Source organism: Hylaeus volcanicus, chromosome 8, assembly GCF_026283585.1.
Source record: "Hylaeus volcanicus isolate JK05 chromosome 8, UHH_iyHylVolc1.0_haploid, whole genome shotgun sequence".
NCBI lineage: Eukaryota > Metazoa > Arthropoda > Insecta > Hymenoptera > Colletidae > Hylaeus > Hylaeus volcanicus.
Window position 1 is genome coordinate 6519920 of NC_071983.1, and position 25982 is coordinate 6545901.

Below are 25982 nucleotides of genomic sequence, written 5' to 3' on the forward strand. Positions count from 1 at the left end.
CATCGGAAAGGGTTTCGATAAATTTTAATATCAATAGATATTTAGGCAAGAAGACGGGAAGATAATGTATAAGATACTCGAGAAATATTTAACCCTTGTGGAGATGGAAGGAATTTTTGTCGACATGGACTTCCTTACCTTGAGGTTTTGCGAGAAAATCACTGTCATTTTCGTGAAAAATTGACTTTGAATTTTACAGAATAATTCGAAGATCCATCACGGCTGTTTTTAAATACAGTCAGTCCCATGCGTGTTCGTACAAAGTCTAATTTAAACGAATGCTTCATGTTTCCAAATAAATTTTGTAATTGTAAATATATACATGTGCGAAGTTTATTCAGATACATATTTATAATGCAACATTGATTTGGAAACATGAAGCCCATCAAATTTAAATCATTTAAATTAGACAAATTTCACCATAGGAATACTTAGTGACTGTATATCTCATCCGAAAAAGTCTATTTCAATCTTGGAAAGCGAAGAAGGCTCATTCACAAATACAAACCAGAAACAGAAATCATTCCTTTCCGAAGATATAAAATGGAATGACCTCTCCAGTTTAGAGGGGAATCGGTAGATGTGACTGGTTCCTTCGAGGACCTCTTTCAAGCACGTTTCAGATCATGGGGTATGAGATTACGGCGAGCGGTCAGGGCAGTAACGATGAAAATCGATCCCCCCATAAAACCAGCTGTACCCACGGAATTCCGGTACACCGTCGTAATTTGAAATTCGCCGTTAAAAGCTTGGTATCGCCGGGGTTCGAGCATTTTCGAAACACGCGGACGCGACCAGCGAGGAATGCTTATTACAGAGTTTTATTGCCTGGCCCGATGCCGGTCCGCTTCCGCAACGTCACGTCCGGGCAGTGAAATTGCGTGGAAACGGAGCAAAGCGTTTCCAACCCCTTAGCGAGCATCCCTCCTCCCCTTCGAAGCGTCAATTCCGATGGTTATCAAATTTTCGAGGAATTTTATGTGTCATCGACGTGTCGCGTTTCGCGATCCTCAGCGATTCTTTGTGTATAGCAGCGTTACGTTACCCGATAACCTAATATCCGCGCGGTTTGGCGCTCCTCGCGACTAATCGATACCTCGACCTCTCGAACGCTTGGTCGAACCATGGGTCAGGTGGTGGAATAGGCAATTTTGTAATTTTTGTGGATGTTCGAGTTGAAGGATGTATTTTTTTTTTTTTAGTGGAGAAGTCTGAAGGGAAATTCTTGGAGTAGTGGAAACGTAACGGCATTTGGGGTTTTATGAAGCATAGGACACCTAAAATTAAATTCATGATCGACTGCACGAAATAATCATATCGATAGTTTTATTTATTACGTAGTCTTTTCATATTCTACTTCTGTAACTTGTAATTTTGTGCAACCACTAATTAATTTGAATACAGTCAGTCCAAAAATTAAATGACAGATTTGATGTTACCAAATAATTTGTTTTTTTATAAATATATATATACCTGTAAGGTTAATTCATGTATATGCTTATAATGAATCATTCGTTTGGAGACATCAAACCTCTAATTGTACAAATACTTATGGAACTGACCGCATATTTCTCGGCCAAAAGATGCCCTTCGTGTTTTCTAAATGGATATTTATATACCACAAGAATTTGTTCACTCGTCGAGATTATTAAGAACTAAATGCAACTTCGCTGAAGAAATCCTGTCTTAGATCAATACCTTCAAAGTCGGACGTGCCAAAGGGGTTTGGTTGATGGACGTCTATCACTTCGACGTCGTAATGGCCGAACGCAGGGGTGAAATCTCCCTTGGACCTGTTTTTCTTGACCTACATCCACGGCGAAGAAGGTGTGCAACTTTGCTCGCACAAAAGGACCGCGGTAACTTCGCGGAACCGGTTTAGAAAAGAGGCGGAGCCCGATAAGAAGCACCGGAAACATCTCTCCTCTTGAACTCCGCTAAAGAATCATCAACAACTTCGGTTTTATACCCCTGGCGCTTGCCCTCGGTCTCGGGGTCGATTCGACCGCGAGTTCAACGCTAACTGCGTCAAAGGTTCTACACGAATCCTGTTTTCGACGCAGGAAGTCCTTCGAAGAACTTGGATCGGTGTTTAGGAACATCGAATTCCAAGTGATTCTCACTCCCAGGCGATTCAACAAAAATGATGCGATTGGTTTTGGAAAACACTATTAGGTTCTTCTAGATAGTACAGAAATTTTAAGTGAGAGGAGTTTTAGAGACGACAAGTTTCAAAGGATCTCAAAGACAAAAATTTCAATTTAAATCATTCAAGACACCCTAAATAAAATTAACTGGCACCAAACTATGCGATTAGCTTTGAAAAGCTCTCTTCGCGGATGCTCCAAGGTAATTTTCGTCTTCGGACAGCTCGCTCCCAGAGGCGATTTTTTATTTATTCGAACGAAACGACCCTCTTCGACAGTCGATACTACCACGGTCGAGCGGGCGAGCCCGACAAAGCGTGCCACGGTGTCTTTGTCGAGGGTGGTCGTAAACGAGCAGGAAAATCGAGGCAACTCGATCTGAAATCGGTCGACGCTGCATCGCAACCGTTGCGCCCCCGCGTTCCACTCGATTTTTTCCCTTTGTTGGCTCACGGGTCAGCGGAGATACATCTGTTTACCGTTTCCCGTGCACTCGGGGCTATCGATTATTCGCAGTTACAGCGCTGCTCATCCAGAAGATCCAATTTTTACTCATTTAGAATGTTTACTCTTCAGAATGGGAAAATATTGGGGTAGAAGGCTGTATCGGGAAGATAGAATTCAGAATAAAATTTTGTTGACTGGTAGGATGGGTAGAACTTGGAATAATTTTTTAATAATGTTTTTCTCTAAATTTTTCTATATGTATACACTATATTTTGGTTTGCTTTGGTCGTGCAATTTCGATAAGAAAACTTCGAGAAACCATGCATTTTTAACAAAATTTGGTCCAGCATAAATTCATTCTACATAACTATTAACAAAATTTCCTAGACTTCCGATGTCCTCTCGCAGGGGATTGCGTCTAAATTCCATCTCGCCAGTCTGAGAGACTAATTAAAGTACCTCTCCGTCTCTGAAAACCTTCGAATCGTCCCGAAGAAAATAAGTCCCGCGGGTGAGCGATAATGGCGGCCGATTGTTGTAAATGGTTGTTCGTTGTCGCCGAGTGCAGAGGCCCGTGTCCGCGGTCTTGTTCGAGCACCGTATCGCGCACGACATCGCGTTCGTACAACATCACCTCGTTCCCAACGGACTCCCACGGCTGACTCCCGCAGCCTGATTCTACTTAATGAACTTGTCCTAATTTATTCACAGATAAATTTCGCTGTTCTCCCCGCGAATGCGAATTACCTGATCCGCGGCGCGCATCCAGACCTCGTGTACAGTGTACCTAACCTGTGTTGCCAATTGTCTCGGTTCTGCGACCATGGCTGAGCGATGCCTTCGAGTAATAACAGTGGAGGATATTCGCTGTGACCGGTTTGCGTGTTAATCGTCGATCGAATTAAATAATTTGGTAACGTGACTTTCGTGACCGTTACATAGAATTTACGTATCGGGATGAATTTGATCGATTTCAGTAAGTTTAATTGGAGTTTAGAAATCAAGGTACACCGTATTATATACGGTGATTATTAATAGAACGATATGCGGACTGAGGATGCTTATACACCCTTTGCACTCGAGGCCTTTTTTCTTGCAACTCGAGATGCTTTCTTAACATTTTATTGCCACTAATGCTAATCTTAGACTGACTTCGACGACGTAGCCCGATTGTCATTTTTATCGACGCTTCGAGTTCCAAAGAAACTAAACCTAAAGAATCATTACTGCTGGTAGATTTTCTGCATGAATCCTAGTGCAAAGGGTTTATGTTTCTATAGGTACAGAGAAAATATTCAAACTTCCCTAAATCCCATAAATGCATAAACATCAGGACTCCAACACACGCGATATCGATAAATATATCGCAACCTGTAAAACTTGCTCGAAACGATCCACCTTGAATACGTGTTTGTGAAAATGTCCGACTCGCGAATAAAACACAGCAAGAGAAGTAACCCCTGGGGGTCGACACTATATTCCAGTTGGCAGAGAGACGATATTATTGCACAACAATGCTGACCAATCAGCGCGACCCTCTAACGGTGCTTCCTCCACTAATTGCGGACGCCTCGTTAATTAAGCGCCGCAGGAATTCAGCGAGAGAAAGACACCAGCGAGGGTGAGCGTCTCCGAAGACATTTTATTTCCAGAGAGGCCTGTTCGAGCACGTAGGAAGCTCGATTCATTGTACCGCGAAAGTCTCCCGCGGCTGGAACGAGGGGGGTGTTTTCCACCCCCGTTCGTCCTCCAGCGTCGCCTTCGCCTTTGTCCTGTCGCCGGCTTCTCGTTTCTCCCGCGGGTCCTTCAGCGTGCCAAGCGATAGAAAAATGTCTCGCGCATGTTCGCGGCGAATGGAGAAAAGGCCAGAGACATTTCCCACCCTCCCTTGAACATGGGGAAATGCTTGAAACAGAACCGCCGCGTCGCTTTTCGTCCCTCTCGTCGCGACGCTCGACGTTGGATCGATAGGTCGGTTCCACGCGCAATTTCGATCAGAGGTTTCGGTAAACGATTCAACGGGGACCGAAGCGATCGATTTTTATAAATAAATCGTACGTCCCTTATTGGACTCTTCTGTAGTCTCCTTTCAGCAAATTACCGACTTCAGTTCTAGATCGATTAGTTCAACGAGTCCAGCCTGGACTCCGCTCAGGATCCTCCGCGAGGACCGACTCGTTCCAGTTTCTCTGGAACGTTGACGACTGGTAATTCCGGAGGAACGTCGTCGGGAACGTTTGGAGGAAAAAAAAATGCAAGGACGTCGAGGCAGTCCCTGGAGGAATCAAGGGGACGAGGGATGGCGGATCCAGCGTCGCAGGAGAGATAACGTTGCTCGTCCGCGTTACGAGCGACGATTCTTCCGCTATCTCGCCTCTCGACGCCCGAGAAACAATGCAAACGACACGCGATATCCCGCCCCCGCGATTCGTGTAACGTCGCCGTTCCTCGCGGTCCACGTTTACCAACCCGATGATTTCCCCTGGCGCGGTTCGACGATCCGCGAATTAGAAATCGACGCGTTGAAAATCGATTTAATGCGATTGCCGGATTTCTGCATCCTGGATTAATTTCGTGGATTTATGGACATTTTTGAACGCAACTGGAATTTCAACGCGTTCACTGCCGGATCACATGGAAATGTTCTACCGGGCTAAAGATTTGCCTCGAGACGATTAGAAACTATGGAATTCTATACAAAGTCTATACAAATTCCATTCGGATTTATTTTCATTGACACTTATTTCTTAAAAGTAATTGTTCGAGTTTCTCGGTGTAAAGCTCTGTCACCTATACGTGGGTGACGTGGTGACGTGCTAAATGCGAAAACTACCGCGATCGATAAATTTTAATGTCTTGGGTTGTCTGCAAAAGTCCGTGCCGATTTTTAGTACGTGGTACAGGTCTGAATATAGAGGAATGACTGAAAACAAATAACATGTGTGCATTCCATAACAGGTGGAAAGGTTGTGGAACAAAATGGTACATATATAATTTAATGAATACACATCAAAATTCAAATATGGCTTTGAACTTTTCTCAAAAATAGGCATGAACGTTCCGGACAACCCAATAGTTATACATTTCTGAATGTCGTAAACAAGGAGGAATATCGAAATAAGATCGAAGAGGAAGTGGTGTTTTGGTGGGGATTTTGGACGGATCCGCTGCGTCCGCAGGAATCTCGTGGATCACGCGGTTTATTGGATCGGGATTACGTTTCTGGACTCTTCGTTTGACGACTGATCTAATCGATGCTCGAGACGTCCCCCATAGTTCTAAGATTTGAATAGCTGTTGCCCGCGGCGTGGTCTGCCAGCGTGACCGACCACGACTGCTCGCAATACTTGAAACTTCAAACCCAAGTGCAAGTCCCTCTTCCAACCCTCAGGGGTAGAAAGGAGAGGTCGGATCGAGATTCGAAACCCAAAATCCGTTCCCAGACGACTGGTCTAATCTGTCTACGTCGGAGCACCACCTCAACTTCGTTCCGATAACTCAACATCCTTCCACTCGAATAAGTACTGGACCTAATCGGATTTTAATTGAAACTTTTTAATGGAATTTTTAACTTCTCGAGCAGCTTTGAAATATTTTAAATAATCTCCTGCAAATTTAATTGAAATTTCAATGAAATTTATGCTAAGACAGGCATCGATCGAAGTCAAAGAATATCTAATTAAATATTCGTGATCTCTTAAGTTTTGTACTCGTCAGTCAACAATGTTTACGTTTTGAAGTGTTAACAGAAGAACACAGAATATTTACCTGTAAAAGTACTGGAACCACTACCCGTTTGTTTAAAGGAAGCACGGAGCACAGAAGAAAACTTTCACAAAATAATCCAGCTACTTGAAGATGCACATATTTGGACCGACATGTATCAAGAAGGATAAAGACATAAAAGAACCTCGAAGACAGTCGCCAATAATAACCAAAAGTTGATGTGACGTTAAATATGTAAGGAAAACGAAATGTTTTCGTATTTTACAATGTCTCCATTCTCTTCTAGGGCCAAATGTCCGTAAGTTACATTCACGACGAGTATCTATCTAAACCGTAACGAATAAAAGAAGTCGTTCACCCCTTTATAATTCGAATGCAAGGCAACCAACCAATCGACCATCCGCTTCAACTTGTCCCACTTTTCCACGATTCTTCACCCCGAAGACGGCGGAATGCGGGCAACCTTTGAAGCTCCAACAGCCCGCTGTAACGAGTTACGTTCCCATAGTTATAGAGATCCCGCCAAAACCTCCCCCTCCGGCGCAAACTATGCGTCCGTATCCGATGAATTCGTTCCCAAATGAAATTCCGAAGCCCCCCCCGTGTTTCACGGAATCAGCATCTCGCGTCGAGTTCCCGAAACTCGGTGGGAAAACGCGGAGAAAGAGGAAAGAACGAAGCCCAGAGGAGGGACTTGGCAGAATTTGCGGTTCCTCGGCTCGCGGGAAGTTTCCGTCGCGTCCCCAACGGGCGACGGCAAGTTTATTCGAGGGAAATCGGAGCGTTTCGATAAATTACCGACAGTTTTCGCGGGAAAAATAGACGACGAACAGGGGGAACGGGAAGTTTCGGAGCCATTCGTCTTCCTCGCGACGCTCCAGTCGTCGGGAAAATTAAAGTTATCGGGAGCGGAGCAGAGGTGGACTCGATTTGTGACGTTCGGGCGGGACGAGTTCAGACGAATATCTAAGCAATGGTCCTCCGATTCGTCGAATTCCTATCTTGTTTCGTTATTGGTATATAATCAGCTAGGTAAAAGCATTCGTGGATTAAAATATTAGGAATTTACAAAAGAGGATCGATGCGATTTACTTAAAAAATTCAATTCAGTATAAAGAGGCCATGGCACACACTCACCTGCAACAAAAAGAAAATATGGTTATCCATTGTTCGCATGGTGTTTCGAATCCAATGAATTTGTATTAGGTCGTCTCACAAGTTCATGGGATGTACTAATCAACTCTTTGCACTCGAGAGGTGACTCTCGGTCGTAACTAGATTTTCTTTAGGTTTAATTTCTTTGAGGCGAAGCTGACTTGATTCTCAAATCTCGAATTAGAAATCTAATTTTTCAAGTCAATATAATCTCAGCATTCGTGGCAATAGAATGCTAAGAAAGCGTCTCGAGTTCCTGGCAGAGACCAGAAAAAAAAGCCGCGAGTGCAAAGGGTTAATAGTGTTCGAAGAGAAAAATAATGTTACGATAACAGAACGCGCGAAACACAACGGATTTAATCTAAACTGCCACTTTGAAGTATTCCCTTCAAAGAATTATTCACCAACTCTGAACGCAACATAACAATTCACGTAACTATGTACAGGTATTCTGTCGAATACGTGACAGGATACTAATATCAAAATTAAGCAATGCCTAGCAATGAAAAAAAAAAAAACAAACCAAGTGATACACAAAGTAGTCAGTGTTGGGACTACGAGTTCCTTTAGAATCAGTTGACGGATAGAGTTCCATCTTGGAAGTCTCGATAGCGATCGGGAAGAACCAAAAAGCGAAAATGGAGTCTTTGCCGGAGTCGATATATCTTCGAGTTCTCTCGTACCCAGAGCCATTTGTTCTCCGGGTTCGCTAAATCCTCGAGATCCGATCCCACCTCTTTCGCCCGGAGCTTGCGGTTCCTTTTTTCGAAACTGCGATCGGCGGGGCTCTCGCCTGAGTCCATCCTGCTGGCGCACGGCCGGGGATTAGAGAGGCTTCGAAAGAACGTGGAAACGGGAAATGGAAGTGTCAAGAACCGACGGTGATAATATCCGGGAAACGTTAACTGGGTTCTTTTCCTTTACAGAGAATTATCCTCGCTGTCGCGAGAAAGGAGGGCTCCGGCTTCTAAGCTTGATGCAGGGTAGTGGAGTAGGTTCGATTCGAGAGCACATAGCAATTACAACAGAGAGTAAATGCAATTTTCGGTCTATTTTAACGAAGGCAATTTTAGTTTGCTCCGATCTGACGTATAAATTGCACCATCGTTCGTATCGTCAGAGTATAGTATTTTTTTCATGTCGATTTCTTGACATCTAGTCCATCTTTTTTTATAAAACTTTGACACTGGTCCAACCTGAGGACCATTTCAGATTTTTCTAGATATTTCAAGAATTTTTTTATATTTTATAAATCGAATACATTTATATAATTGTATGTATTCTTTTCTACATGTAATTCTATATTATTCGGTACATCATACCCGCTAATGTTTGGTTATTCTACTGGTTATGCTAAACAAGCAAGACCGACTGACCGTAAAAAGGAAAAGAATCGCCCGACCTAGCGAAACACGATCCTCGTAACGTTCTCGAGCATCGAACGGAAAAATAGCGTGTTATTCTTGGCCGAGAACAGCTCGCCATAGATACTCCGTACGTTTAATAGAGGTCGGAGCCGGCGAGAGTCGAAACGTAGTTTCTCTTCCTAACTCCAGAAATATTTTATACCGTTAGCAAAGACGGAGCATTGGAGTCCCCGAACTCGAAGTTCTGTACAATATTTGAAGTAAAGGAAGCCGGACGAGATTGCCTGCAATTTTTATCAGAGAACATTTTACGACGTATCGAACCGCGTGGGCAGAAAACAGGTAATCGGTTTCCCCTCTGGTTCCAAAGTAAAGAAGAATCGATCTCGGTTAAAATTGCAACAGAAAGTATTTGATTTTGAAACGAGAAACTTTCTTTTCAGCTCCGGCGGAAATTATGTTGACTCGTTTCGCCTCGAATTTTAAATTTAAGGAGTATTTTACTTTCGAACTAATTATTACAATTTCTCTTCTTTTACGTAGTCGTCGTTGTTGATCATCGCTCGTTTAGCGGTCAAATTACAAATTTCTACCAGCAGAGGGAAGTCATTTCTGAGTCGATACAATGATACGTCAGTTCTTATTATACCGAAACATCGACTTCTTCAGAACATTTAATTTTTCAAATGAAATTTTAAAAAATATCAATGTATCGATTATTTCAACACTTTTCACAGCTGACGTTTATTTTTTTTTTAACTTTCGTCCAAAAGAACATTATGCAATTTAAGGGTTAATATAAAGTAACAAAAATTCCCACCCCTGATATCTATACCTCAGATTTGGAATTATCTTGTTCTCTACATCCGTATTCGAAATAAAGACGTCTCGCGAAGCCTCGGCCGAGCTCGAAGGACGATGATCGATACAACTGCGCGGAAAGTAACTGCTATTTCGATGAAACCGTAGCAATTAACCGGCTCGCGATTAACGCGATCGATACCGAGCCTCGTTACACGGGCCGACTTCGGACGCGATGGGAGAACTATCGAAATTCATTCGCGCGAAATTACTCGCCAACGATCGCTTCATCTTTAATTAAATTACGCTGTTCGAAAACGTGGACCGTGTCCCCTGGACTTGACAAAGTAATCGTCGCTGAATCGACGATCCCCGCTGGAGACTGGAAGCCTCCAATTTACTCAGACGAATCGGAGACAATCGGAGATCAAATATCGACGACGGAAACTGCCGTTGGGGCAAGTACGCTTCCACGATTTGATTTAATCGAGCCTCGACGATTGGATTTATCAAGAAAATAATCGCCATTTTCTGTTTCGAAGGTAATTCCACCCTTCAGACCAATGCGGCAATCCTCGATCGCAGGTGATCGAGGAGTGTTTGGAAATTAAACGCCACGGCGTATATGAAGCTTTTCGAGAATACCTATGGATATCAGGAGCTTCTATTCGATGTGACAATTCATGATTGAATAATATAAGTATTGCTTCACGCGAGGTTTGTATCTTAATGTCTTCGACCAAGTTTGATAGTCGTATTCACGGTACGCTATTCAAATATTTGAATAATTTGAAATATTTGATTTGAGATCTTAAAATATCGTAATAATATACCGATGGAATATCGAAATTTATTTTATAACGGTACGAAACTGAAATGGCACTTCAAATAACACGTCGTCTACGACTCTTCTTTCTACACACAAATTTCATCGCGAATCTGAAATAACATTTCAAACGTACGTGTGTCTGCCAACCCTTCTTCATCGTTAGGATACGGTACCCTCGCGAGCAGAACAAATGCTGCACAAGTCTTAACGCTACGCGATGTTTAATTTCACCGACGGTATCGACGCCGTGGTCGATCGAGGCTCGATTCACCGTAACGAGGTTAATTCTCGCGTGCAACGTCGACGGACACAAGAGGAACGCAGCTTTTAGACGGGTCGAGCAAAAGTGCGGAAGGAAGAGCGAAATCATCGGCGCCGAGGGGCTGAAAGAAGCTGCCTGAGCCAGGGGGCTTGCGGGGGGCACGTATCGTAGCATAAAAGCTCGTTCCATTTACCCGGTCTCCTCTGTTCGCGTTTCGTCACGTAGACCAGGGATTCTCAATGGAGAATCGCGTGTCACACCATCGTCTGGATAAACAAAAATTCAAGAGGAAGGGGGATGAATGATAATCAGAAGGGGAGCATAAAGGGATAAACGGAATTCGATAAGGGGTTACGGAGAGTAACTCGAGAAGAGGGTTGTAGAGGTAAAAGGAATTCAGAAGGGGGCTTGTAGAAGAGAAAATAAAATTCCGGAGGGGGCATAAAGGTAAGTAGAATTCAGATAAGGGGTCACAGAGGTGATGCGAATTCAGAAATTGGGTCTCAGAGATAAATAAACCCCGAAAGGAGGTCATCGATGTAAATGATATTTATAAAGGGGGGCCAAGGGGTGCATGAAATTAAGAAAAGAAGCAACGGGAATATAATTCAGAAAGGAGCCTACAAGGATCTAATAAAACTCAGAAAACGGAAGGGGAAATAAAAATAAAATTCGGAAAGGGGGCCAATATAGAATTGGCCCTCCGAAGGGCCCCGCGAACCCGCAGAAAACAGAGAACCACTGACTTCAGAGCTCTCCGTTCCGGCGTATCCGACACCCGCAAACAATTCAGCGGCGGAAAGAGGGCGAGAGAAAGTAAGGGCGCGGCCGAAGGGGGTCGACGGAGATGGAAGGGGGCACGGTGTGCCCGCGAAACGAACAAATCCCTTTAATCCGTTCTGTCAGAGGCAAATGAACAGTACGCCTGTGGACAAAGCTTTGCCTCGTTCCTTTGCCCTCTCCTTCTCCCGGCACCCCACCCGCCCCCTCCTGTTTCACCTCGGTGTTTTATCTGTGCTCATCAGTCCGTCTTCCTCGTTTTCGTTTTCCTTCTCTGAATTCCATTCGTGAACCTTTTCCACGACGCGCTTTAACCATATACGGGCGACGAACGATCGGCCCTCTTTCGCAGGGCGCGATAGATCGGAGGGTGAGAGGGTATAGACGCGGGGGTGGTTAATTTGCTTTCGGCTGAGGGAATTCGGGGAGGAACGCGCGTGGACTGACGGTGGTTGCTGGGTAGAAGCGAAGTGACGAGAGGGACGGATGAGTGGTCTGGGATTCCCTGACGCAAGCAGTGTCTGACTAGATACCGGGTAATACTACTTAGAACGCCTCGCCACGAGTAGCAAGGTATTTTGGTCGTCCCATGAGTTCGTTCCGCTTATTCCCATAAATATTCATACTTTCTATGTATGTTAAAGAAATCTGTCTAAATTGAACGATAGGTTTGATATTTTCAAATAAATATTTCATTATTAATACATACAACTGTAGAGTTTATTCGTGTACATATTTATAATGAAACATTCATGATATAATGACATATCTGTGATGAAAAATTAAACGATAGGTTCGATAGTTTCAAATGAATATTTCATTATAAATTTGATGTATTATTAATAATGAAATATTTATCTGAAAACATCAAACCTGAATCATTTAATTTAGACAGATTTCTTGAATAGACGTGGAAGGTACGAATATTTATGGGATTGTCTGTGTACCTACACTAAGGATACATTTTTATGCAGATTATATTACACAACGAAACAGGGCCTCGCTTAAAATGTTCCCGAAACACCACGGACCTTTAATAATTCACATTCATCCCTTTCCCCAATCGTCGAACGGTTAAAGTCCGATTATCCTCTCTCACAGGGAGAATAATCATTGAATAGCTGGTCGACGTCGCAGCGGATAATCTGAGCACGGGGGGTATTGTTAACGTAACTAAAATGGCAACGGGGCGGCACGGTCCATCAGACTTAATGCAACGTCCGCACCGGCTGATTCGGTATGAGTGGCTGGTGGATGCTCAACCCCAAAACCAGTTTACTCACTGGCCGTGCCCGTGGATATTAGGTGACCGCGGCCAAAAACTTCACAATGCCGGCGCCGGTTATGCGTGCACGTGCCACCCACACAGCGCGCACCACCTGGAATCCCCGTGGACGTTAATCCGTGTACGCATGGACCATTAATAGTGGCCAGCCGATAAATGGCTCGCCGTCGATGGCGCGCGCCATCGCCACGAGCATGAGTGCCGGGCCGGATAGCGTGGAAACGTTTTCCATTTTCCAGTCGACGTTCTGACGTGCCCTCGCCCGTTAACTGGTCGCTAATTATCTCTGTCTGAATCGATTGCTCCATGAATGTGGTAAACAAATTGAAAGGAATTAGGTGGGCGCAGGCGAGTTCGATACCACTCCAATCAGCGATCCTTTTGATTTCTTTTTATGTTATAGAGCGGAACGAGATTGGGAAAGAGCTTGAGTCGAAGCAGAGTATTTGAAAATTATTGCGAATAATCCATTCATTTTTTCTTTTTTACGAAGCAGTTTTAATTTTACCCTTTACGTTAATTTGAATTACGAACAGATTTGGAAGTGTCACGCTTCTGATATTTATAGCGATCGTATAGATTACAACAACACATTTTTCCAACGCAAGAATTAATCACTATGTTATTATCGTGTTTATCGTCCACGCTGTTGTTAAAAATAAAAGATGAAATCAGGAAACTTAGAAGGTTGCACGTCGTCGAGGCGACAATTTTGTTGTCGCCACTGCGCAATGGACGAGGATTTCCCGCAAATACATATCGATCGATCGAAGTACGCTCTGTTATGGTCACGAATCGTTCTCTTCATAATTCATCGCTCCGACAGTGATTTACTTGCACGTGACGCGCATCCTGTCGCTCATAACAAACCGATTCTTCCTGTCGGGATCCTCGAATACGTAATTCCTTTTCCTGGACAATGGACCCGGACAAAAGCGAAACATGCCCGATCGAAGATGAGTTATTATCGACGACGAGCCGTTCGACCAATTTCGCTGTCGCTTCAATTCGGATACTGAATCATTGTTCAAGGTTTACCGCCGATATAATCGCGACATCTATTCCAAAGAAGGGGACATCCTGGACACCTTGTATATTATACTTCGTGTTTTCATCGGCTACTCTTGAAATTAAATTCAGAGTAAGTTAAACCTCGCGAGAACAGCAATTTAGGGCTTTCTTTGTCTAGCAACCTTACACCACAGCCCCATTTGCGTGCGCAGTGACACCTGCGTGGTGGACAGGTCACGTGGTTCCAGATTATTTCGAACACTATGTTCGCATCTTCAACAATTGGTATCCTGGTAGTCTGCGATATCGTCTTTAACGTAAATTTGAAAGTGTATAATTCCATTTTAATATCCCTCCTTAACATACGAACCTAACCTACGTCGTCATTTCCTTTTATCCAATGACCTGGCCAACGCAAACGCGTCATCTACCTGTGCAACGACGTCTGCGCGGTACACGGGGATTCCACGTTAATTATCCAGCGATGCCCAGGGATTCCGCGCCAGCTCAAACAACTGCTCTATTAAGGGCTGCTAATTGAAAAATCCGTCGGTGTTTGTGCAACTGGGCACGATTACCGGAAAATCAAACAAAGAAATCGAGAATTCTGTTTGCCTCGACGAGATACATCGGCCTGGCGCTAATTACGCGCGAGTGCGATTTTCCTATGGGAATCGTTGAAGAACGCATGAATATACGGTTAATTAAAGGATCCACTGGTGGATCTACTCGAACGTGATCGTTCCTTTTCTGGATTACATCTATTTACATATATATTTATTAATTTGAAGTAACGGGGATGATTTATCAATCCTTGTAGTATCTGCAACGTGGTCATTAAGATTGATTCAGTGTGGCGCGGTTGTTTATCTCAAAGTATCATCGAATCATTTTTGTAACTTCGAGGAAAGAGCATCTCCAGCCCTCGATCTTTCGAAACAGTTCTCATTGGTCGGATATTGATCTGGACTGCGCGTAAACGGGAACTGGGTTAAGGAATCGGATGCTTCTTATTAAAATTCTTAATGAAAGTAACTCGAGTTCGGTGTACAGTGTAACTTTCTTCGTTAATTTTGAAAGTTTTTCGTTCGAGGAACCCACAGCTCCGCACGATACGAATTTTTTCCACGTTTCTTATTATCCGACTCGGCGGGAGAGCTCGTGAAAAATAAACAGAGAGACGAAAGTCAGCCTTTATTGCAATCCCTGCAACGTTTCGTTATTTCATAACGCAGGATATCTTTTTTCTAGTAGAAAATTTGATAGTATACTCCGTGAATGAAACGTTATTAATTAGTAATTTGGAAACAGGGTATTATTAACTGCATAAAAATATGTATGCACGATGCTATCGTGTATGCACACATTTTTTATTCCTTTTGATATCTTTATTCGAGTTCAAGTCACCCTCGGGAAATAGAAAATGAAAATTGTATCCACCTCGCGATGATCATAAAGCTGAAGACTGTATACAATTTGTGTCAAGTACGAAGCAGTAAAGAGTACCCCTAATCTCGATGAAAATCCATACGAAGAATGGCCCCCATTCGGTATTTCGAAACGCCACGCAAAGCTCGCAGTAAACCCTGGAACTTACGACTCGTTTTACGTACCCTATTCCTTAAACAATTTCAGGTATCGATATTAACAGAAACGGTTCTTATCGCTTTCCTTATTGGTTTTCGGTGTCGGTGAAATACTCCGCAGAACGCGATCGGATTTATTTCTCCTCGAGGAAGGAAACTCCGTCTGGGATGAGACTTACGAACAATATTTACCGAACGTGAGGCCACCTCGTCTGCCATCGATCGCCCGATGACGTGGAAACTGAGAAAAATTAACGAAGGTCGACGGAAAAAGCACGGGAAAGCGCCGTTCCTAGAAAGACGACCGATAGAACGCGAGATCGACTACGGAATAAGTATCTGGAATAAACTGGACATCGAACGATTTCGTGAAAACGAGTATTACGGCTCGCGAAGATCGGATCTAAACTAGCAAATCCACCGTGGAGCATTTGGTCGCGGTTTAATGAAAAAGAGCGAGGCGAATTCCCGGCAGGAACAGGAAATTTCGGTTCGTGCGAAATATCTGGGAAACTGATCAGCTGATTGATTACCTTCCAGGTATACGGATCCTAAATTGCATGTAGGAGTCGTTGCGAATGACGAATGAAGAAATTAGGGTGAGTTACTATTAAATTTACCGTGGCTTTGCGTGTAAATAACGAGAGAAACCGGAGAAATGAATTGCGGTTATTTCGTTAAGTGCGTTGCCCTTCAGGCCGACCAAAGGGAATATTTTATGAAGACACTAATAACGTGTAATTCAACTATTCGATAGATGTGTGAAAGATGTATATTCTGAAGAATACTCCAGGCAATTTTCATTGAAATAAGTTGGTCTGTACAGCAGACGCAAACCGTTCTCCGATTACCAGAATTTCCCAGCCTGGTCTGAACAGCCAATCCATAACGCAGCGACAGATTAACGAGAGAAAGTAAGAGCACTCGCTGGGATTTAAAATTAAATCGTGTGCACGCTCCCAGAGCGGGAGCTCTAAATATAGAGAAGTTATCTGGAAACTAACCAGTTATTGTTGTAAAAAGGCGGCCGCAGGCACAGGTCGCCATAATTTCTGGTACATTTGTCGGCACCCTAGTCGTTTACTCGTCAGCCAGGAATAACCGTGATCGACTCGACTTTTTATTTAAAGAATGGCATGGGTCTAGGGCTGCGACTGTCAGCAATCGATACCTCGGAATCGACGCGCAGAATAAGAACGAATCTTCTTCTGCTCGTCTGAATTTTTCGATTAACTTTTCGATTAACTAATAGAAATCTAATTTCAGCTCGCAACAAATTAATTAATCCTGACACGTTTGCGATACAAATATTATTTTTTAAGAGCTCGAATAATCCCCCACCCCTACTTCGAAGCACACTCGTCCCTCTCAGCGACAAATCGAAATCGATCAAGCATCCAACGGGATGAAATCGAACCAGTGGAATGCTCCCCGAGGTTCGTTGTCCCATTTTCTCTGAAACGCTCGACGGATACGTCCGCGGCTGCACTCGTTCTTCCGCATCCAATTAGTCGATGCAACAATGCAGCCGAGGGATGGGAGATACATCGCCCCGTCGTTATTCGCGAGGGTCGAAGCGGCAAGTTTACACGGGACGACAGCATTAGTCGACGGAAACGTCGTTGAAAATTCGCCTCTAGGTGTCTGATAATTGGCAACACCCACGACGTCTCAGGTCGCAACCATCGACGCTCGGAATTAATGGAATGTTTTTCTCGCCACTCCGTGAACCGTGGACGTTCATCCATATTAATAAACGCGGTGCTGCTGCCAAGCCACGGATTTATGGGCGAATAATCGTTGCGAAACACCGTCTTTCAAAGCGTGGCTCGACTCAGTCAGCGGTTAGTCGATTCGTGCAAATTTTCAATTGTTTGGAAATCGGACTGGCATTGTATCATTTTACTCCAATATTAACCATTTGCGCTCCGTATTATATTTCGATTTCGTTACCAGCAGCTACTTTAACGCTTTCGCTGCGGATGACGCACATGTGCGTCCAACTGAAAGTACATGGTTGTTTTTATTATTTTTCAGTTTTCATTTTTTTTTTTTGTTCGGCAACACCACAAATATATGTTTTTCGAAATAATCATATTAGAACATTAGTAAGAAATTTTTCATTAAAAAAAAATATCATAATTGCAGCTCCCAGCGAACGGCTACTTATTTTCGTCCGCAGCGAAAGTGTTAACGAGTTGTACTCGGCGTACGAGTGCAAAGGGTTAAAGAATTGATTTTCACAATAAAAAAGACGCTAGGTTTGATTTTATCGGGCCCATCCTTGGCAAGTTGCCCACATTTTTCAACATAGGCGTGCCTTACTTCGCCAACCATCCCAACCCTCTCGACTTCGTCCATATCTTTTCGGATGTCTGGAAAAATTGTTCCCGTTTAGTCGAAACATCGAAGTCCGCGTATGTCTCGCGTAGAAAAGTCGTCGCCGTGAAAGAGGAAAGTTATTTCACCGAGAAACCTACGACGGTCGTTTCTCTTGCTACCGTTTCCGTGGGCGCAGGTTGCACACGTGCACGCGTGTAGGCGTCGATGCAGGTCGACGTCTCGAATCGAACTGGCAAACGAGTTCCCTGAAACTTTCATGTCCCCGACGCTCGGCCTGTCGCGGGACCCGCGTTATTTTTGTATTTCCAAATCGACGTAGCCCGGCAAGTGCACCTTGGAAATAATTTCCTCCGAGAATTCGTTCCAGCCAACAACCTTGTATTACCCCTGCATTACTTCGGCCCCCCTTCGTCGTTTTTCCTATCGGAGGGAAAGCGAAACTGGGAACCTGCGTTAATTTTGGAGACGAACTGGGTGGACAGGAAGAATAAAGACTGACACCATTAAACGACAAAATTTGTTTGGCCATTGAATGATAAATAATTTAATTCAGAGCCCATTTCGTTGTTTATTTATTAACTTTTTGTTTCGTGGATCGATTCGTGCAACGAACGGCTCATGTTCGACAACGTAGCTGATTTTCGTTTCATTTCAATAGAATTCGGAATAATATTCACCCCCCCGTCCAAGAAGTGTTTCAATTAAACCCAGACCATCGACTCTTTGCTCCGCATCCTTTCCTTCGCTTCCCAAACAGTCCGTCTTCCTCCAGCGCGATTCAGCCCGAGCGTGTTTCCGCGATTCGAGGGAAACGGCACAATGGCCGCGATTAAAATACAAATTTCAGAAGATTACATTGCCCCTGGCCCGATTTGCTTACTTTTCTATCAAGCGTTCCGCAACAACGGAGCGCGCCGGCAGCTCCGATAATACCAGAGAACAATTATTGCTCGAGGATTAACGGATAATGGAAGTTCGTAATGCTTTAGCTGGGCGCAGTCAAGGGTGCAGCCTTTCACTCGGCTCTCGTCTTCCTTCCTTCCGGGTCCGTCCGCTCTGCTGACGCGATTCCTCGAGTATTTTCAGGGAAACTGCTGGAAAACGGACCGTGGCCCATTATATCGAGCGACTCGAACGCGATCTCGGAGATTCGCTTCGGGAATTGAGAAAAGATCCTCGCGCTAACACGACTCTTGGGTGCCCTTTGTTTCGGGTGATGTTTCCACGTTAGGAGAGGAGGTCTTAAAGATTTAGCCTAGGGGTCGATTAGTCACACTTTGAACTGCACCTATAGTCGCGTGAGTATTTTAGGCGACAGTTGACGATTATTAGCGAGAATTCTTCAGTTTATAATAAAAGCGAGATATTTGCTTGGTCTCTATTTTATGATATACAGGATGTCCCCGAATTAGTGTAAGAACCGAGAATGGGGGGTAGATGAGATGACTCTGAACCACAATTTCCTTTGCAAAAACGTCGGATGGTGCTTCGGTTTTGAATTATTAAGGAGGAACTACCGACCAATCACAGCGCCCGAGCAGGGCGCCCTCAGCCGTAGCCTCAGCACCTCATTGGTCGGTGGTTTTTCTTTAATAATTCAAAAACGAAGCACCATCCGACGTTTTTGCAAAGGAAATTGTGGTTCAGAATCGTTCCAGCTACCGCTTCTTACACCAATTCTGAGACACCCTGTATGTTGCGATATAAGAAAATTATAAATATTTATCTTATTTCTAATCCTCGGCACGAAACTTTGTCGTCGCTTTGTCACGTGGTTCTGTATCGACAGTAAATTGTGATTCGTGTTAACGTTACGCGTTCCAGTGGAAATTGATATAAATGCGGAGGTCGAGGATGGCGCATTTCGGGGCGTAACGTTCGCCGACTCTGCCTTGGCTGGCGACTGAAAACGCGATCGAATTAGTCGACGGTGGTAAAGCAACGTCCCCGCTAATGACATTACACCGACGGTAATGTGATTAAAGACGAAGCTGGTCTGGCGATATTGCGAAGCAATTATTGCCCTGGATGAATCCCCCGTTCGCCTGTGAAATTTCTCCACGATCGCCAAACAACATTCGCCATTTTTCCGTATTCCTCGTTGTACGTAATAGCGACTACTCTAAAGTCTGCCAATAATAAGTCATAATGATTCATTCGTTGATTCATTTAAAGTGCGTAACTTATTATACAAAGTTATTGCACTATTGTTTACTTATTACCAGCTTATTTTAGTATTGTTTGCAGTATCTCTTACTTCTCAACTATTGGCGTTTGCTGGTCCCCGTCTAGCACGGGGTTGCTAAGCCCGTACTACGAACACCGCTACAGTCCCTGAGGGCAAAATAATAACTATGTATCGTAAATAGTACGACGTGAAACAGACGAAATAAATAACTGAACAAATGAAGCATGAAACCCACTGCACGCCATTTGGCAACCAGTCCAATTCATTCCTCCAGAAAACAACGGGGAAACACTGGGTAAGAGGGATTTAACGACGACTCCGATTCGCCAGAGGAAGAATATTCGATTTTCCGTTCGCGTTACGTTGTAACTTGTACTCGAATGTTTGATTAAGTTAATGGCAGGCCCACGTCACCGCTGAACACAGGGTTTGCCGCTTTTCACTGACTCGATCGCTTTCTGGCTCAGCCGAAGATCCCTGCGTCTACGTATCCTCTGCCAGAACATCGTTCGAGTCGACTTTATCGAACAGAACACGGGATTAGAAAGATTTTATCTCGATAAAGGGAAACTTATAACAAATTAAAGTAGATTCTCGAAGATTCTGTTAGTAAATGGAATTTAAAATGCTCATCGTTAAATAAATACTTAATAATGTCTTCGATAGTGATTTTCTTGAGTGAACTGTTCGATAAATGCCTGCGATGCTGGCATTCTCACGAACATCTCCTCGAAGACCTCTGTTTGTGAAATCCTCGAGTTAATAGGAGTCAATATTAGATCCCCAGGCAAACAGAATTACGGATTCTCTTGTCGAAGTATGCTACAGTCAACTAAATTCTAAACACCATCATTTAATTACCCGTTGAAATAACTTTGCTTGTTCCCGCTTTCCAGTTACCCGTTAACGAACTTTGGGATACCTCTTCATCCTGTTAAAATATCTTTGAAATTAACGAGCAAATCGTCAGTTAATAGAACCAGTGAAATAAATAAAAAAACACCATTCTTAATGGTTTCGAATCCTCCCACTTTTCAGAACATCGAGCAAAAGTATCATCTCGAAACGAAGAAAACAATTTGTACAGAGGAGACGAGTGGAAATATCTCCTGGCTGGATCCAGTAATATTTACAGGATGCACTTCATAGTGTGCACAGCACAGTCACTCCTGAGGGAACGTGCACGTGTATCGACGTCGACGAGAAACTTAATACACCGATCAATACCGACCAAGTCAGCTTCAAACTTACTATTCGCACAGTATCTATCAAAGAGGAAACGCGTATCCGTAGCGCACGGAAATCGAAGAGGATCTATTTATCGAGCACACGCGCCGAATATTAATGTTTAAACGTCACGACGATCCCGTCGATAAGCTGGTACATGGTAAAAAGTCGTAAACGCCGTGTAATAAAAATTTGTGCCGACAGCGCCGAGTCAATATCGCGCAAGTTACAAGGATATATGGGCTCCATGTGACACGAGCGTAGCGTTTTTCCAAGATGAAAGATGTTTTATGCTGTACAGTCGTTTATCCTCAATGACAAAAGATTGAGAAGACGCTAAGCGCAAGAAGAGTCTTTCATTGAGAAATATATGACGCGATACTAAAACTTTGTATTTAAGAAAAGTCTCAGAAAAGAGTTTTTATTTGGAGAATTTTGGAGAATGTAAATATCTTCTCTATTCAAGAAATTTGAAAAATGATTTTTCGTCGCTGGTCCCTACTCTTTTATTTGAATAAATTTCCAGTCGTTCTCTAAAATTCCCCTTACCTGTGGGAATTTTAGAAAATGCAAATCCGTATCCCCGTCGACCAATGCCAGAGATATTCGCCCCGAATTGGAAATAAAGGATTCGTTTAACTAACATTCCCAGGATAATTGCGCGATTTCCGAATCGATTCGTTCGCAAATTCCCCGCGTTTCCCTTAATGTCATCGATCCACGCTCGAAACCGGTTGGCCGATCCGCAGTTTTTCACTAAATTCCAAACAAACAGAGAGCTTTCGAAAGTTTCGCAATCGCTCGTCGGGAATTTAAATAATCCATGCGCGCCCTCCGCTGTTCTGCGCCACCGTTCATCCTTGGGAACGTAAATACCTCGTCGACTGGTCGTGCAAAAAATAATTATAATAATAATAATAATATCAGGACGTTTTGTCAGGACGTACAGGACTTATGAAATTTTGAAAAAGTTAAACGAAACTAGGCCAGAAAGAATTAATTTCTTCGATCGTGAATGATTGATCTGTACAAGAAGATACTATCGGCTAATTTATAATCGAGGTTTGTCAAATTTCTGACAAATTAATTTTGAAAAATTGATTTCTGGAAACCCCCAAAATGTACAAAGAGGACCCAACAATGGACGCCCAAAGTCTTTCATTGAATTCCAATGAATTTTTACCCCTTCGTAATTCGCTCCAATCGCACCAGAATGTCCGCGACAACGTTGTTATAATTAATCAAATAACGTTCCGCCGAGTTCAATTTTCCCAGCGATAGACAGACGCTCGAGAAAACATCTTTTTATCAAATATATTGCAACGGTCGCGATAAAGCATAGCAAACTGGCGCTCGTCCCTTTGGATTCTTCCTTTTTACTGTTTTCCTTCCCTTGTGCCCGACTGGTTGGAAGAAGAAGGCTCGACGAGAAGCAGAGGGTAATGGAAAGGCAAAGGGGTGGGCCGATGTAAACCAAGGGTTTACTTATTCTCGGATCCAAGTGCCGTCGCTGCTGCTACTTTCCACAAGGGACTCCAAGGCTACTCTGAAGATGTTGTAATAACGCCAGAGACGTCTGACGGAATAAAATGGGACGTCGCGACGCGCAACTTCGCTCTGGGAAGCGCGAAATTCTTTCTGATCGTCCCTCGGTTCTTGGAATCAACCTAGAATTCTCTCCGTAAACTTATTCCCTGAGGAAGTCGATACATTTCAATGCTGATTGTGTTCTTCGAGTGCAACAATATTTCCTGATCGTACCAAGAATTGTTTATCCCCTCAATTTTTTGTATGATTGGACACACTTGACAAAAATTTCCTTCGTTTTCAACAATTCTTGTTTACTCGTCGAATACCGCCGAATTGAAGTCAATCGAACCGATTTCAGTCTTTTCACCGTACGATTTCGTCCCCGAGGGATTCGCGGCCGATCCGTACACTCGAGTTCGTATCATTCGATTAATCGGATCGGCAACGGGGTTTGAACAGGTAATTACGGGCATCGATCGCGCGAATTTTGATATTTAATTTAATACGCGGACGATACGTGAGAAATTGCGACGGCAGTTTGCGGATCTCGTTTCGTCCGGTAAACAAGCCCCCACCGCGCGTGATTACCGGTTACAGTAGGTGCTCATTAATATGATAGCGCGTAATTGTCGGCGAAACTCGAGGAAAATTATGCGGGAACGTGTCGTCGATGGCCGCCGCATCCCGTCGCGTACATTTCGCTCGAGTGTTCCCGGGGAATTTCGGGCGAGAAGTTGGCGGCGAAATTGCGCGAAATTCGATGGAACATTGATAATAAAATTGTCAAAAGTTAGGTAGAAAAACTATTTGGTACTGTGGCGGAAAAAAACACGGTTACGAATTGTTGGGAATTTGAAAAAGAATTAGAATTTCGAAAAAGTCGGTTGAAAGCGAGGGAAATATTTGGGAAATTGTTAAAAAGCCAAAATATTAGTAGATTAATAGAGATTAATAGAAAATTAACAGGGATCAAAGAAAGGCCATATAAAACCATCGATAAAGTAGAATTTCCATGAAAACTCGATAGAAAAACAATGGGAGAGCTAGAAAATGTATCGCGAAAGTAATTCGATCGAGCAGCTGAGCGGAAATCGATAAATTCCCGGACGAGAGTGAAAGAAAATAAATAAATCGATGTAGCACGGTAATTAAAAATTGTCTAAAAGTACTCTGTCGCGTATACAATTACCGTGGACGTGAACAAAAGTATTATCAAGTGGACGCGATTATTGTATTATCGATTCAATTACGGTCCTCTTTGTTCTTCGTTTCCGTCGAGGACAACTGTACCAGAAGCTGCGGCAAAATTTCACGTTCGCCCGCTGCATCCGCGTTAATTAATTCAAATCCGTCGCGTGATCGCTCCAAATCCCACTGAAATCCTAGAAACCGTTTGGGTCTGGTTGAGCGGGACCGGCGTTTCGTGAAATTAATAAGATCCGCGCATGGTCGCACATTCGAGCATTAATTCTACCGGACGTGCAGCCTTGCTACGTTAGCCATAAATTGTGTATTCAGCCCGTGATTCTACTCGGTGTCCTCGCGAGAGCGTAATGTATGTTAACAGAATTTTTCAGCTTGAGAACGTTCCCTTATCTGAAATGCGAGACGGATGAACTAGTCGATGAATGATTCCAAGGCTGTATCTGGTTTTTCATTCCAACTGTTGACCGCAATACTGGCGTAGAACTTTGGATACTCAGAGTGATCTACGCGTACGGCATAACTCACGTATCGGGTAGTCAAACTTGACATTTAATTCAGACAAATTTCTTGAATAGATATACAGAGTATGAATACTTGTGCTGATTGTGTGTATTATATCTATTATAATATTTAAACAGTTAATACCTGTACCTCTCTTAAACAGCTTACCCCTCCCCCTTTCCAATTAAAAAATGTCCCCCCCCCAAGCATCCCAGAGCTCCTCCCAACGAATGTCTCTACCAAAATGCAAGCCTCGTGTCTACAACGCCGTTTACACGTCACTTTATTCGCGAATGCAGCCTGGATAACTCGCGTTCGCGTATTTATCAGCGCCAGTGTATTTGCTTAACACAGAGGCTCGTCGGCGTGGGTACCGCGCCAATTAGCAATTAGACGATTAATCATGCCCCGTCCCCGTTCGGCTGTTATTATTGTTCTCCGGTTTCCGGCGCGGAACACACGCCCGCATCGCGGTGCATCCCTAAAGGGGCGATTAATTTTCCGAGCCAGTCGCCGAGGAGAAAGGATACGATCTACCTCGAACGCTCTCCGAGAGAGACAGGCGTACTTGTTATCGACTTTCGGGAAGTTGAAAAGTTGATCGTTCCGACTCGCCGAAAGGAGGATCGTTACCGGCTCCACCGCACCCCCAGCCGCTCCTTATTCCGCCGCGATTTTTCCGTGGAGGAATTTTATCTCGAAGAATGCAACCGGACAGTAGATGAATCTTGTTACGTTAATGCGCGCCCCGGAAGAGAAAGGCAAAGAGGAAAAAGTAACGCACTTCGGCGCGCTACTTTTAAACAAGTCGACTGCCAGACGTTGACTCGATACCTTGAACAAATTTGCCGGATGCATAATTGATCCGAGCGCTTTTTCAGCGGGAAATTCCGTTACCGAAGTACGCCGAGAGCTTGAAATATGCTTTCCACTAGAAATGGGCAGGAACTTTAGTGGAATAATAAATTCTCGGAATACCATCTTCGGTGCTTTCTGTTTTTCTATACTTTTGCACAGGAAGGAAGGAAGGCAGGAAGGACAGAGAGTATTGCAGCGAGTAGTTGTATGGTTCGAATGGCAATTTTTATGGGATACTATTATCCTCCATTGCTACATTATTATCCTCCATTGATTGATAATAACCGAGATTAGCTGATTCTTCGAGTAAAAATGAACCGGGAATGTGTAACGAAATTTGTTCACGCGAGGCTCCGTTTTCATAAAAAATTGATTTTAAAGACACTCGGTGTGTGTCTGTCCACTGCTGTCTGGTTCTACTTATGGGCGGTGTTTGTAAGCATCCGTGGCGTAAGTAGACTTTAATATCTTCTAATTAATTGGAATGAGTAAATACAGTCGCAAGTCTTGATCGATAGAGTGCAGACTTTAAGGCAAGTAGATACAGCCAGCATAGATCAGACACTCCATCGTACCCCGAGAATGTTCAACTCCAATTTTCTCCAAAACTCCACCTCGTATGAAGAAACAACATTGCGCATTTCCAATTCCGTTTTACACAAAGAATCTGATTCTTTTCCATTTTCCGAATTTAATTACTTGTGTTGACAGTGAAGTCATCTTTGCTTGACAC

General features: G+C 43.6%; 1 protein-coding gene across 2 annotated transcripts in view; it reads right to left on the reverse strand.

Annotated features, from left to right (window-relative positions):
• The window catches only part of LOC128880739 (uncharacterized), a 215688-nt gene that overhangs the window by 108729 nt on the left and 80977 nt on the right, over positions 1-25982 (reverse strand). Inside the window, exon 15 of one of the 2 annotated variants that reach the window (XM_054131124.1) lies at positions 7279-7457. The exons of the other annotated variant lie outside the window; for it this stretch is intronic. The gene's annotated coding sequence lies outside the window, so the exon portion shown is untranslated. Of the gene's footprint in view, positions 1-7278; positions 7458-25982 lie in introns of those variants that run through there. 2 annotated transcript variants of the gene reach the window in all.